The sequence below is a fragment of the Periplaneta americana genome, chromosome 11 (genome assembly GCF_040183065.1).
Source record: "Periplaneta americana isolate PAMFEO1 chromosome 11, P.americana_PAMFEO1_priV1, whole genome shotgun sequence".
NCBI classification, from domain to species: Eukaryota; Metazoa; Arthropoda; class Insecta; order Blattodea; family Blattidae; genus Periplaneta; species Periplaneta americana.
Genome location: NC_091127.1, coordinates 76,191,380 through 76,207,589, shown reverse-complemented (window position 1 = coordinate 76,207,589; position 16,210 = coordinate 76,191,380). Strand labels below are relative to the sequence as shown.

The window sequence follows — 16,210 nt, the reverse complement described above, 5'->3', positions numbered from 1 at the left end:
CTACCGTGCGTATTATACAGTTATTCCCCAATTTTTTGACAAGTATTTGAATTCACGTTTTTAATAGAAAGTTAATGTCGTTCAGTACTTCTGAGGAAATTAGAATTTAAGTTCTGTAGTACAAATATTTGGAAAGTCTTGTTTTTTCCTTATCTACTGTAATATACATTGTTCTATGTTAATATTTACTTGTTTCCAATTAATTAGGATTCTTAAAGAAAACAATAAATATAAAAATGAAGAAAGGGACATAGCATTCGAAATAGTTTAAAATGTTTACTCTTTAAGCACATAAAATAAAGTGAAAGGTATCTACTCACGCCGTGCGGCGTGTGGGGCATGGAGTTACAGCATGTTTTCTTGAATTTGCGCATAAGATGGAGGTGATGTGGCCGGCATCACGTTCCGGCCGACTTCATGTTCCGAAAGAATTGGTGCTCAATTTGATAGGAGGCTGAGTGTACCTCGAAGCCGTTCTGAAAGCTATAGTGACGAAAAATGTCCGCTGTCACCCTCGAGCGAACCCGGGACCTTCCAGTCCATAGTCTGTTGCTCTATCAATAAGCTACTATGACTTCTGTTGAGTGATATAAAAACACAAATATTAAATTACTCTATTATGTGCTAATATGAAGTTCAAAATCTCAAGTACAATTTATTGTCATGATTTTGATGTAAAAAAAAAGAAAAAAAAAAAAAGCAATGTGCTAGGTAGATATAAGAGACGTAGGCCTGGATTTGTTTTTTTTTTGAGATTATATAAATTTATAAGTGTAAATAAAATAAATCCGAGATTAAAAATCATGACTAGAGCTGGGGACGGAGCGAGTAGAACTGTTGAGTAACTTGGTTCTAGCGGTTTAATGTGCTTGCAACGGAGCATCGGAGTTACTCGGTTAACCGTAGCCGTTACCGGTCAGTTCAAACAGAGTTCACATGTTTCACTTAGGTCTGCAGACAACGACGTAGGTACTATTGTAGTATTTAAATATTTTCTGCTGCAGGACAAATTTTATTTCCGAGAGGAGATCAACCTAATCCCCAAGGCGGGCTGAAACCCTAATATTTTTGAAGTGTAAATAAATATAAATCAGAGTTTAAAAATCATGACTAGAGCTGGGGACGGAGCGAGTAGAACTGTTGAGTAACTTGGTTCTAGCGGTTTAATGTGCTTGCAACGGAGCATCGGAGTTACTCGGTTAACCGTAGCCGTTACCGGTCAGTTCAAACAGAGTTCACGTGTTTCACTTAGGTCTGCAGACAACGACGTAGGTACTATTGTAGTATTTAAATATTTTCTGCTGCAGGACAAATTTTATTTCCGAGAGGAGATCAACCTAAACCCCAAGGCGGGCTGAAACCCTAATATTTTTTAAGATGATTTCATCCTATAATAGCTATATGGACTGTCAAGTAAACATAGTGAACACTGACAGTCTGTGCATATTACTGTATATAATAATAATAATAATAATAATAATAATAATAATAATAATAATAATGTTGCTTATTCCACTAATGTGGAGCGACTTAAAGATGAGACTGTATTACTCCCAGTAAATAGAAAATTGGCTCAAGTCAAACTTGGGCGTCTTGTGACACGTTATGGCCCGTATGCACAGTCGAGTTTGAGACCGGTCTTGAGATTGTCTCGAGACAGCGACACAGAATTCGTATGCATAGTCTAATTTCCAAGACGCGCTTGAGATTTTCTCAGGATTTCGTTGAGACTGGGCCAAGACTGCCAATGACCGGTCTTGGGACGATCTCAGGAAACTGTGAGGACAAAAATGGCGGCTATTTTACAGCTGACGACGATTCCGTCGAGTTTCTGAGGATTGAAAATTAAGATACCATTGAACATAAACCACGGTTGTCAAGAAAATATTTGATAAACAATGAAAATTCGTTAGATTTTTACTGTGATGAGCAGTTTTAAAAACGTCACAGATTCACAACTGTCGTAAATGGTATTTATGTTACTGGTGCTATTGCTGACTGAAGAATCAAGGACAGGTCGTGATCTTCCTATTGCAAGAATTCTGCAACTCTTGACTGTCCCAGGATTTTAAGCAACAGAAAACTTTCAAGTGAGTATAAGTTGAAACTGATCATAATTACGCAAAGCACGAAACATTATCCCAGTGTGTTTTTTGTTATACCCTAATAACCAAATTAGTTTCTCAGAATTTGGTTAGGCCTATATTTTAATATTATTAGTACGAAATCAGCTGTGTTCTTAAATAATATCTTAAGTAAACGATTTTATGTAATAGTAGACTTTTAAATTAGTATAACTGACATCTTATCATATTATTAGGCAAGTCAAGAAACTTTATCCCAGTGTGTTGTTAGGTTATAACAAACAAATTAGCTTGTTACAAATTGGGTATGTATGATTGGTACCAAAGCAGCTAGATGATCTTAAATAATATCTTGCCTTATGTTCTAACACAAATCAACAGGATTGTGGTGCTTAATAATAATTTACATTACTGGTAACTACATTAGTTTATAATTCTTTACTATAGCGTTACCTCGTTACGATACAAATGTATTTACTCCTTAGGTTTAGAAATTTCCTATAATATACCATACAGCAATAACAGTGCATACTGTAGTTCCAATGAAAAATAGTCTTCATGTGAGAGTTGTCTTATTGTTTATTAAATTGATTTCATTAATATTTTAATAGGGGATGAGTGGCATAAATGGGACACATTGATTACTTCATTATTAAAGTTTGTGATTACAAATGGTGATATTTTTCCAGAACAACCACATCAAAGGAGACACAATTTTCTTTTGCTCCACTGACTTCTATGAGATGTAGGCTATATAGTGATATAAACACATGGTATTAGTTTGCAGCCAGAAATATTTTCATTATAAAAATCGTTTCATACTTACTTGCACCTGTATATTTCAAAGCACTGTTGTGGCTCCCCCTACTTATTACTAATTTATTACTAACATAACATGTGATTCAGGAAGAATTACTACGAAAATGATATATAAAGTTCAGAATACATACATTTCTTAATGCAGCTGATACGTATTTGCACATAGGCTAACCAAAAACCCCATAAATTAACTACGCCCTTGCTGCTATTTAGGCCTACAACCATTATCATTATTGTATTTGACATTAATGTGTCACTAATGGTGAGAAAAAAATCTATTAACATTCTCCAAACTTGTGGGTATCTTTTGCACAATAGGCCTTCATATATTATAGGCCTCTCTCTCTCTCTCTTTATATATAAAATTTAAAAAGCTGATAACGTAATGTTTAAAATTGCTTATATTGAATTTCTGTGTTAAATACAGACCAAATAAAATAAAATATACCATTCATGGCACTCCTCCCAGTTCTGTATCTAGCTCCTCAAACATTTTTCAAGTTGTTTTCAAAACGTGTCAACTTTTTCAGATTGTTCTAAGAGACTTAAGGAAAATCCATCAAGGCACAAACTGTTATCTGTCAGAAACTTGAGAAAGACAAAGTTAAAGGTACGGTATTCTACTTGGTGAAAATGTGTACCTTTTCACCCCCGTGTTGGACAATGATTTGGGGACTGCAGCTGAAAGAAGGTAAATGAAATTGATTCTTATTGGTCAGAACTCTTTTGGAAATAATGCATATTAATATTTAATACTAGTCCTCTTATTATTCCTATCTGGAAAAAAAGTACTGACAAGTATTTTCCGAATAAAGCATTTATATTTTATCTTATGTATTTTTTTATTTCTTAATTTCAGATACGACATGGCCCATAAATCAACTCGGAATTTAGTAGAGACGGTTAATGGCATCCGGTAATAGAGGTTCCAGTGTCTTCGATGAAAAAAACTGACCACAATGAGAACAACGCAAGAAGTGATAGCTTGTGTCATTCTGCACATTACTGGCATTTTAAAGCAGGACCTATTTGAAGCTGCAGAAGAACACCCCAACATGGTTCCTGTGCCCAATGCTTCTCATCTGAATGCTATTTCCGTCATAGGCGCTGACTTTTCTGGTGTTTTGCTTTGTATCATGAATACTCCCAAAATTTCAATACTGGTGGTGCTTAGTTATATGCTATGTAGGCCTGTCTTGAAATTTCCAGCCTCTTCTCTAGTTACCCAAATCCTATGGCTTTAGTACTATGATACACTGGCGCTTGTACTAAGGTCACACTTCTGTGGTATATATTTATTATTATACTTTCTGCAATCAGTGATTGTCATAATACAAAGTTTACTAAATAATATTGCTTTAATATACAACGTTTTTTTTCTGGAAGGTTTTGAAAAAAAAGTTCAAGAGAAAGCTAAGAAAATTCCTTAGAATGAGACCTTTTGGTCCATTAAGATTTTGTTACAGGATGATTATTAAACCATGTAAAGCTGTAAGTGTAATGCATTATATGAATACGTTGTCCAGTCTTAAATATTTACAGAACTTGGTGAAGAATCTCGCAATGGTGTCTCGTGCCCCAACGATCAGGCCAACAACCTTTATGTTGTCTAAATTTTTCACCAACTTGTAGTAAGGAATGGTTGGGTTGCAGATGGAACACTTTTCCTTGTGTACATCGAAGGGTTGTTTGCGGTATCTTATTATATTATTCAGAATTGGTATTTAACATAAAATGTATCTTTCAGCTTTTTTTTCTTACTTACTTACTGGCTTTTAAGGAACCCGGAGGTTCATTACCGCCCTCACATAAGCTCGCCATTGGTCCCTATCCTGAGCAAGATTAATCTAATCTCTATCATCATATCCCACTTCCCTCAAATCCATTTTAATATTATCTTCCCATCTACGTCTCGGCCTCCCCAAAGGTCTCTTTTCCCTCAGGCCTCCCAACTAACACTCTATATGCATTTCTGGATTCGCCCATATGTGCTATATGCCCTGCCCAGCTTTTTTTTTTTTTTTTTTTGTAATGCCATCAAATTGTCTTTCGACATTTCTGGGCATCTCTCCTGGCAATGGCTTATGTGTAATCCACTTCTGAGGTTGGGGTACCTGGAAGATAGAGTTATTACCCCGATATGATAGGATGATCATGATTATATGGTGCCAGAGAAGTCTAAAATCTAAACTTAATCTAAATTCCAAATCATGGACGAACACGGTCCCTTTAAGGGAAATTTTCTGTTTTCTAGCCAGAAATTGAACCCGAGACTACTGAATTGTAGCTACAAGCTCTGACCACTAGCTGATCGTGAGGCTGGCCATATCTTTTAACTTGATTGTGAAACTGGGAGAGCAACCCAGTATAAATTTTACATGTCGGCACCTATGGTATGAGTAGGCAAGGCATACTTAATTGATTTTTTCTTTTACAGAGTAGAGAAACAATTTTTTAATTACCTCCTTTTTTTCAAAATATGTGTATTTAAACGTCACTTGTTACATCTCATGGTCATATGTTTGTTGCGCATTTTTTGTAATGTTCATTATTATTTTTCACAGTTTTCATCTTAATTAAAAAAAGCACTAAAGATATTTGCCTGAAATTTTGCATGCTAGTGTGTTCTATTCATATCTACAACATACTCTAGAATCTTTCTTTTTTTACTAGTAATTCAGTCTTTAAAAATAATATTTGGTGCAAAAATGTAGAAAAATTTATATCAAAGGTAACTTGTGAGGTCCACTTTACATGGATGTAACTGATGACAAGAAATGGATCATCATATACAAAGGTAACAAATGAAGTGCAGTGAATACACAGTAAGCACAAAACATTTTGTTGAAGTTTCATTTATTGTTGAGTTATAAAAATTTGAATTTCACAAAATTTCTGCTAATGTAATGTGTACATCTGCCATTAACAGGATAAAAATTTAGAGTGATTTATCGGCCCAAATTACTTAATACTTCCTTACATATAAATTTTAAGAAACTTAACATTTCTTTTTCTTAAAATCATTCAGAGTTATTAATATTCTCAGACTGAAGCCAAAAAGAAAATGTCCTAGCTACATAGTAAGAATAATTTCACAAAAGTGAAGTATTCTTTGTGTTCTTTAGCATTTGTGAAAGTGTTCATGATTGTAAAACTCTAGTGGATGATCACTGTAACTTTGTAGCAGCTGATTTTATGTTTTATGTCACTTTATTGTCAATGAAATCAGCAAACTCTTAACTTTGTACATTTGCATGAAAATTGTTAAATTGAGATAGGGATAAACATAAAATATTAATAAACAACACACAGACGTAATAATTCCCCTGTCCTAAATGAAAGAAAAGAAAAGAGAAAATATGCAATACATATTGTTATTTATAGGCCCTTCTTGCAAGAGAATGCAGTCATATTTTTTTTTTTTATTTTACTGTATATATCTTTGCAAAACCTCTTACATAGACGAATATATATATAATGAAGATCAGGCAATTTATGATAAGTCTAACATAAAAGTATATTCAGGAAAATACATCATCTCTTCCCAATTAGAGGTGATAGATTCTTACATTGTGATAGAAATTTTCCTATTATCATATAATTCCTCCGAAGTATAACCGAATTTGCATAGTTCATCAACTCACTGAACTGATAATTCAAAATTGTGGAAGTTAGTCCAACAAATGCACTATATTCAAAACTGTCACTGAAGAAAGAAAAAAGTCAATGACTTAAAAAAAATGTTCCCATACATTGAAGAAAATTAAACACACATCGTACCTTGGAAAGAAGAGGGTTGCAATTGCAAGCATTTCATGAATTGAGATAACACTGCTGCCTAATAGAGAAAACCTTTCTGTATCTGTTTCTGTATGGCCACAAGCAGTAGGTTAAAATTTGGAGGCAGGGCGTAATTGTGTCTGTACAGTACCACTGTAAATCAAATGGACCTATTACACATTAAACTTCAAATATCTCATTACTATATTTTTGAACTTGTCGACTTCTTCTTTGCAAGGTGCGATTATGAAGATTTCATAATTTGACAATCAGAGGTTTTTGAACTAATGATCATACATTTATAAGACATTGTCATAACATTTTTTTGTAAGAGTTCACTAAATTAATGTTGATAATTTTGTGAAATAAAATTAAATGTTGTTTTACAAATTTGTTTTTTTATACCTTACAATTTTTCTCAATATGCAATTTTAAGAAAACATATTTTTCTTGAAAACCCATTTTTTGTTAAAAGGGCGGAAAGTAAACAAAAGCCTTATTGCTATTATTATCTTAATTAGTGGAAGAGTTTAGAAACACTTTCAATAGAAGATCTGATGCTGAAATTAGTTTTTATGACGGTAAAGAAAGTTCTAAATTTCAGAATTGCTGGAAAAGTCTTTTGTCTTCACTGTAAAACTGTCATTAGACTTCCGCTCTTTTAACAAATGGTGATTATTCATTACATACACCTTTGTGTTGTGTGATGGAATTGAAAAGTTGAACATGGATCACATTAAAGATGCACAGCATTGCTGCAGGATCATTACAAAAAATAATACCAGTACTGGAGTGCAAAGCAGCGAATGACTTCATTGTCAAGTGTCTAGGCAATGGAACAACAACATTTTTTTATGTGATGATCAGAACAAATTAAAATATACAAATGCTATAATATATCAAGTAAACCCCAGAATGAACATAAACTTTAATTTTTTAATAAAATGAAAATAGAAAACCTAAATAAATGTTACTGTATTTCTAATTTTTTCCCAAAAGTGACATTTTACTTCTGTGTATTTCTTCTTTTCTCCTCTCCTCTGCTTCGAAAGCCTGTTGTTTTCTAGTTTCTTCTCTTTCAAAAGATATTATCCTACGTTCTTCTGCTTTCCTTTCATTTTCTAGTCGTTCTTTAGCCAAATCTATTGTGTATTTAATTTCCTCCTTTCTGAGGCTGTGCAGTTCTTCGTCATAATTAATCTGGCATTGAAGTCTATTTAACCTTGATTTCAGCTCTGTTTCGATCACAGTTTTTCTGGGTAGAGGACGAGGGGAGAATTTTTGCTTGTTTCTGCAGGATGTTGTTGCAGGCACTTCACTTGAATCATCTAGGTTGCCTGTCATGTCTGCTTCATGTTGCTGTGGTAGGTCTTCTGGATTTGCTTCGACAACACTCACGGCTGTAAATAATAATAATAATAATAATAATAATAATAATAATAATAATAACAACAACAACTGAATGTTTGCTATCATTATGCATTAAACATTAGTGAACTGAAACTGAAAAATATTGAACATGACTGGTTGAAGTAACTGTATTACTTTGCCTTTGTAAGCAGAAAGAGAAATGAAGCAACTCAATGCATTTTATATTGTAAAGAGAAATTAATTGTTTCCTTTCCATGTCACAGATTTGATTTCAAAAGTTTTAAATTTAAAAGAATTCATCTTGTCTATTGTATATTATGCTGTTTAAGGCTCTTAATTAATTCACTGTCCACAGTAGATTAGAATACGAATCGATTGAAAAAAAAACAGAGGAACTAATTCATGTTAATACAAGAATGTTATATATTACCTTCAGTTGAAAGCTGTGAATTGTTGACTTGCAATGCATCATTGTCAAAAAGAAAGCCAACATTATGGCTCAAATGAGGCACTACAAGGTCTAGTTCTGGGAATTCTGTGGTGTTGTCTGGTGGTGGACCACCACCTGTCTTCAGTCTTTCCCTTGTTTCATGGGCCAATTCTTTCTTTCTCTTCGATTTAATATTTACCCAGCATTTTTTCAGTTGCTGAACAGTACGCTGAAAATTGAAACGTTGAAGAAATACAAATACATAGATACTGGTAATCAATAATACCAATATTGTAACATATTATACTGATTAGTAAACTGTGTTACTAGTTAACTATAATTATGAAATGAATGGGGAAAGGAACTGCCTATCCTATTCCATTATTTTCCGTCTTAGTCGCCTCATGAGTGGTGCCTTAATGAGGTTCTAACCAGCCTTCGGACTGCTAACTAAAATACATACATACATACATTACTGTACTGTGATAACACATCATAAATACATATTAGAATCCACAGAGTTTACAGCATGTTAAGAATTAATGCTTTTGTCATTACATTTTAGCCATTTTTTTAAATAATTCTTCTCCATAAAAAAAACTGTTGGGTCTTCCATTAATTTAATTTACTTGCATTTTGACGAGGCAGAGCTTGCTCCCTTTCCTAATTATTTTGTACATGTCTACTCCCCCCACTACCATATTCTAATGCAATGTTAAATTGGGTATGATGTTAGTGTAGATTAGATTTGTGATTATTAATAGTAATATTTTAATTATGTTGACCCATTTTTGATATTGTAATCTGTTCTCGTTATTTTAGAAGCACAAAGGACATAGTTCTATGGTATAATATATTCAGAAACTGCCCATGATATCATTTTATAAAAGAAACTGTATTGGTACCATTATTTCATTATCCTTTAAGGAAGCAAAGTAATGAACTTATTATTTGCAAAAAAAAAAAAAAACTTACACTGTTATAAAAAGAAAACATGTAGGCCTACTAGTGCATTCCTGAAGAAGAAATACCCGTACTCAGGGAAGCTATCTGAACACACTTAACAAGATGCAATGCGAGTTTAAAACGTAGGGTAAAATTAACTTTGAAATAACACAGATTGTAAAAATTAAAATTAAATTATACAGATACATAATTTCACAATGAATAGCCTAAATATATATTTTTTAAAAATAATATTCCAAATGGTACTTTTTGCTTAACATTAAAAAACTTGGATATATAAAAAAATATTTTGTTTTACAGCCTTGAACTAAAGTAGGTTTCGTTTTAATACAAATTAACACACCAGTGGTCTTATATTTCCCCCATCCATAAATTTCATACTGGGGAACAAATTGAAATATAGCTACATAAATATCGTACATAAATTATACGTACGATTAACTGGTAAATTTGACCATAGTCTAAAAAAGAAATAAATTTACAGAATCTAGAACAGATGATATGTTTATTCCAACCAATATTTAATATTTTACCAAATCTGAATAGACAAATTGCAATGAAGCTCGTTATTAAGTTGATATTATTGAAATTCGATAATAAATAAATATGTAAGAACAAAACTAAACGAAATTTAACTTACCTTCGTAACATTTGCTTCTTCGTTGTATGCATTGCATACGTCCTCCCAGGTTTTTTTCTTTTTGGACAAAGAAATTATGTCTGTCCTTTTGTCTTCCAATATTTTATGTTTACCCACTAAATCAATTAATAACAATTTCTCCTCTGCTGTATACAATTTGTGTTCAGCCGCCATTTTTGATGTTTACAATCGCACACAATGCTAATTTGCGGAAACTGATCACGTGATCAGCAATGACGACATAAATGTATGAAAACATTCTGCTTCAAAGCGAATATTCTCAGCACGGTCTCAGGATTGTCTCAAGACCAAGACAGGACGGAGAAGGCGACTGTGCGTACGAAAACTGAGACCGGTCTTGACCTGTTCTTGGTCTTGGGACAGTCTTGAGACTAGCTTGGCATTGACTGTGCATATGGGTCTATGAGATTTCATGAATTAGGGAAAATGGAAAATTAATGATAAAGTTTACGATCTAGAAAACTGTGAAAAAAATTGTGTCAAACCAGAGTTTTGGACTGAAATCGAGCAAAGTCAAGTCAATCAAGGTGTATTATTATTATTATTATTATTATTATTATTATTATTATTATTATTATTATTATTATTATTATATTTGATTAATATTGAAATACGTTAAAAAAGGAAGTGCATTACATTTTCTAGTTGTGTTTATTGGATTTATGTTACCTCCTCAGTCATAATTTTATTTGTATTTATTTCTGTGATTTATGTTACCTAATTATTTTAATTGATCAATAATATTACTCTTCACCAAAGACAACATGGTTGTATGGAAGGCTAGCCATGTTATAAAATAAATACACATTATGTTCTTCAGTTCAAGGTTCCACGTTTTATTGATTATTTCATCCACTTTCCGTAATTGTAAATAATTCTATGTTGTTTTTAAGTGCTTTAGGCAGCGCTTCATGGAGCCCGTTTCTTTCTATCTTCTTTTTTACTTAGCTGCAACGTGTAACGTTTACCTCGCATACTAATTTATTAGCTGTTAGTATTATAAATTATTTTATCAATTTTATTTCGTCTGCCATATATAACAACACTGGAGGTTAAATAGGCCGTTCATATAAAATACCTCCGCAAATAGCTGTGATCACACAAATAAAATTTGCAACCGCCATTTTGCAATGAATGGCAGCACTTTTTTCTTGTCAATTGGTAAAGCGAAAGCGCTTTACTACAACGCTTATGAAACACGTTTGGTTTCACTTTCAAAGTATGCACTAAAATCCGCTTAATCTATCCAAATTTTAAATCCGCCGCCACAAATTTGTACTCGGAGCAACCGAGTAATGACGTCACAGTACCGAACCGCTCCGTCCCCAACCCTAATCATGGCCTTCGAACTGATCGTTTTATAGATTGACATCACATTCATGATTAGAAAGCAAATGGAAAGACGTTGCTGATAGAGACAGTTTAAAATGGATTGAGCTCCTGACAGACCCACAGGGATTAATAGTATCAGGGTGGAGAAAGAGACTTTTTTTAATGTGAATCTCGTGATCTAATACTTTTTGCGCTACTGCAAATAACTTTGTTCACGGAATAGAGAAGGCAGACACGAAGAACTGAACTTCTTTTATTACAGTTCACGGGTAAGAGTGCTTGGAACATGCAAACTGTTTTATTTACTCAACTCAGCATATTCCTATCTAACCCTTCAGACCTCCAAATCTTTATCACTGCGTCACTTAATATTTCAGCTGACACATCAACAATTCTTTCGTCTAGAAAACTTGCTGCCTCGACTCGATTCTCTTCTTTTTCTTTCACTCGATATATATCGCGAGAAGTCTTCCAACAATCGACTTGTAGTCGCTAGGGCAACCATGTTCCATTCTTCTGACTACTCAGCCAGAGGGAGGGAGGATTTCTGCGAAACTAGAAGCAGAAAAGGAGGAAATGGGGTTTGTGGTAGGGCAGATAAAAGTTATTGTGCACGCGGAAGATATACCTTGACGTTGCCTTATAAAGGAAAAGGAACGGTTGATTCAAAACAGCCGTTTAAATATGCTGTCTTGGGCTGCACAATAGGAATGCTAGCTATAGGCCCGTATGCACAGTCGAGTTTGAGACCGGTCTTGAGATTGTCTCGAGACAGCGACACAGAATTCGTATGCATAGTCTAATTTCCAAGACGCGCTTGAGATTTTCTCAGGATTTCGTTGAGACTGGGCCAAGACTGCCAATGACCGGTCTTGGGACGATCTCAGGAAACTGTGAGGACAAAAATGGCGGCTATTTTACAGCTGACGACGATTCCGTCGAGTTTCTGAGGATTGAAAATTAAGATACCATTGAACATAAACCACGGTTGTCAAGAAAATATTTGATAAACAATGAAAATTCGTTAGATTTTTACTGTGATGAGCAGTTTTAAAAACGTCACAGATTCACAACTGTCGTAAATGGTATTTATGTTACTGGTGCTATTGCTGACTGAAGAATCAAGGACAGGTCGTGATCTTCCTATTGCAAGAATTCTGCAACTCTTGACTGTCCCAGGATTTTAAGCAACAGAAAACTTTCAAGTGAGTATAAGTTGAAACTGATCATAATTACGCAAAGCACGAAACATTATCCCAGTGTGTTTTTTGTTATACCCTAATAACCAAATTAGTTTCTCAGAATTTGGTTAGGCCTATATTTTAATATTATTAGTACGAAATCAGCTGTGTTCTTAAATAATATCTTAAGTAAACGATTTTATGTAATAGTAGACTTTTAAATTAGTATAACTGACATCTTATCATATTATTAGGCAAGTCAAGAAACTTTATCCCAGTGTGTTGTTAGGTTATAACAAACAAATTAGCTTGTTACAAATTGGGTATGTATGATTGGTACCAAAGCAGCTAGATGATCTTAAATAATATCTTGCCTTATGTTCTAACACAAATCAACAGGATTGTGGTGCTTAATAATAATTTACATTACTGGTAACTACATTAGTTTATAATTCTTTACTATAGCGTTACCTCGTTACGATACAAATGTATTTACTCCTTAGGTTTAGAAATTTCCTATAATATACCATACAGCAATAACAGTGCATACTGTAGTTCCAATGAAAAATAGTCTTCATGTGAGAGTTGTCTTATTGTTTATTAAATTGATTTCATTAATATTTTAATAGGGGATGAGTGGCATAAATGGGACACATTGATTACTTCATTATTAAAGTTTGTGATTACAAATGGTGATATTTTTCCAGAACAACCACATCAAAGGAGACACAATTTTCTTTTGCTCCACTGACTTCTATGAGATGTAGGCTATATAGTGATATAAACACATGGTATTAGTTTGCAGCCAGAAATATTTTCATTATAAAAATCGTTTCATACTTACTTGCACCTGTATATTTCAAAGCACTGTTGTGGCTCCCCCTACTTATTACTAATTTATTACTAACATAACATGTGATTCAGGAAGAATTACTACGAAAATGATATATAAAGTTCAGAATACATACATTTCTTAATGCAGCTGATACGTATTTGCACATAGGCTAACCAAAAACCCCATAAATTAACTACGCCCTTGCTGCTATTTAGGCCTACAACCATTATCATTATTGTATTTGACATTAATGTGTCACTAATGGTGAGAAAAAAATCTATTAACATTCTCCAAACTTGTGGGTATCTTTTGCACAATAGGCCTTCATATATTATAGGCCTCTCTCTCTCTCTCTTTATATATAAAATTTAAAAAGCTGATAACGTAATGTTTAAAATTGCTTATATTGAATTTCTGTGTTAAATACAGACCAAATAAAATAAAATATACCATTCATGGCACTCCTCCCAGTTCTGTATCTAGCTCCTCAAACATTTTTCAAGTTGTTTTCAAAACGTGTCAACTTTTTCAGATTGTTCTAAGAGACTTAAGGAAAATCCATCAAGGCACAAACTGTTATCTGTCAGAAACTTGAGAAAGACAAAGTTAAAGGTACGGTATTCTACTTGGTGAAAATGTGTACCTTTTCACCCCCGTGTTGGACAATGATTTGGGGACTGCAGCTGAAAGAAGGTAAATGAAATTGATTCTTATTGGTCAGAACTCTTTTGGAAATAATGCATATTAATATTTAATACTAGTCCTCTTATTATTCCTATCTGGAAAAAAAGTACTGACAAGTATTTTCCGAATAAAGCATTTATATTTTATCTTATGTATTTTTTTATTTCTTAATTTCAGATACGACATGGCCCATAAATCAACTCGGAATTTAGTAGAGACGGTTAATGGCATCCGGTAATAGAGGTTCCAGTGTCTTCGATGAAAAAAACTGACCACAATGAGAACAACGCAAGAAGTGATAGCTTGTGTCATTCTGCACATTACTGGCATTTTAAAGCAGGACCTATTTGAAGCTGCAGAAGAACACCCCAACATGGTTCCTGTGCCCAATGCTTCTCATCTGAATGCTATTTCCGTCATAGGCGCTGACTTTTCTGGTGTTTTGCTTTGTATCATGAATACTCCCAAAATTTCAATACTGGTGGTGCTTAGTTATATGCTATGTAGGCCTGTCTTGAAATTTCCAGCCTCTTCTCTAGTTACCCAAATCCTATGGCTTTAGTACTATGATACACTGGCGCTTGTACTAAGGTCACACTTCTGTGGTATATATTTATTATTATACTTTCTGCAATCAGTGATTGTCATAATACAAAGTTTACTAAATAATATTGCTTTAATATACAACGTTTTTTTTCTGGAAGGTTTTGAAAAAAAAGTTCAAGAGAAAGCTAAGAAAATTCCTTAGAATGAGACCTTTTGGTCCATTAAGATTTTGTTACAGGATGATTATTAAACCATGTAAAGCTGTAAGTGTAATGCATTATATGAATACGTTGTCCAGTCTTAAATATTTACAGAACTTGGTGAAGAATCTCGCAATGGTGTCTCGTGCCCCAACGATCAGGCCAACAACCTTTATGTTGTCTAAATTTTTCACCAACTTGTAGTAAGGAATGGTTGGGTTGCAGATGGAACACTTTTCCTTGTGTACATCGAAGGGTTGTTTGCGGTATCTTATTATATTATTCAGAATTGGTATTTAACATAAAATGTATCTTTCAGCTTTTTTTTCTTACTTACTTACTGGCTTTTAAGGAACCCGGAGGTTCATTACCGCCCTCACATAAGCTCGCCATTGGTCCCTATCCTGAGCAAGATTAATCTAATCTCTATCATCATATCCCACTTCCCTCAAATCCATTTTAATATTATCTTCCCATCTACGTCTCGGCCTCCCCAAAGGTCTCTTTTCCCTCAGGCCTCCCAACTAACACTCTATATGCATTTCTGGATTCGCCCATATGTGCTATATGCCCTGCCCAGCTTTTTTTTTTTTTTTTTGTAATGCCATCAAATTGTCTTTCGACATTTCTGGGCATCTCTCCTGGCAATGGCTTATGTGTAATCCACTTCTGAGGTTGGGGTACCTGGAAGATAGAGTTATTACCCCGATATGATAGGATGATCATGATTATATGGTGCCAGAGAAGTCTAAAATCTAAACTTAATCTAAATTCCAAATCATGGACGAACACGGTCCCTTTAAGGGAAATTTTCTGTTTTCTAGCCAGAAATTGAACCCGAGACTACTGAATTGTAGCTACAAGCTCTGACCACTAGCTGATCGTGAGGCTGGCCATATCTTTTAACTTGATTGTGAAACTGGGAGAGCAACCCAGTATAAATTTTACATGTCGGCACCTATGGTATGAGTAGGCAAGGCATACTTAATTGATTTTTTCTTTTACAGAGTAGAGAAACAATTTTTTAATTACCTCCTTTTTTTCAAAATATGTGTATTTAAACGTCACTTGTTACATCTCATGGTCATATGTTTGTTGCGCATTTTTTGTAATGTTCATTATTATTTTTCACAGTTTTCATCTTAATTAAAAAAAGCACTAAAGATATTTGCCTGAAATTTTGCATGCTAGTGTGTTCTATTCATATCTACAACATACTCTAGAATCTTTCTTTTTTTACTAGTAATTCAGTCTTTAAAAATAATATTTGGTGCAAAAATGTAGAAAAATTTATATCAAAGGTAACTTGTGAGGTCCACTT

At 33.8% G+C, this 16,210-nt stretch overlaps 3 long non-coding RNA genes across 3 annotated transcripts; 2 read left to right on the top strand and 1 right to left on the bottom strand.

Moving 5' to 3' along the window:
• The first annotated feature begins 1,618 nt into the window (after positions 1-1,618).
• LOC138709105 (uncharacterized) lies at positions 1,619-7,073 on the top strand. Its single transcript, XR_011334827.1, has 3 exons — positions 1,619-2,090; positions 3,434-3,594; positions 3,763-7,073. It is a non-coding gene; the product is annotated as an uncharacterized lncRNA (long non-coding RNA).
• A 92-nt stretch (positions 7,074-7,165) lies between these two features.
• On the bottom strand, positions 7,166-10,492 carry LOC138709106 (uncharacterized). The gene is made up of 3 exons (XR_011334828.1): positions 10,091-10,492; positions 8,485-8,713; positions 7,166-8,083 (listed from the first exon to the last, which is right to left on the bottom strand). It is a non-coding gene; the product is annotated as an uncharacterized lncRNA (long non-coding RNA).
• A 1,681-nt stretch (positions 10,493-12,173) lies between these two features.
• Positions 12,174-15,487, top strand: LOC138709104 (uncharacterized). Its single transcript, XR_011334826.1, has 3 exons — positions 12,174-12,648; positions 13,992-14,152; positions 14,321-15,487. It is a non-coding gene; the product is annotated as an uncharacterized lncRNA (long non-coding RNA).
• Positions 15,488-16,210: the final 723 nt, after the last annotated feature.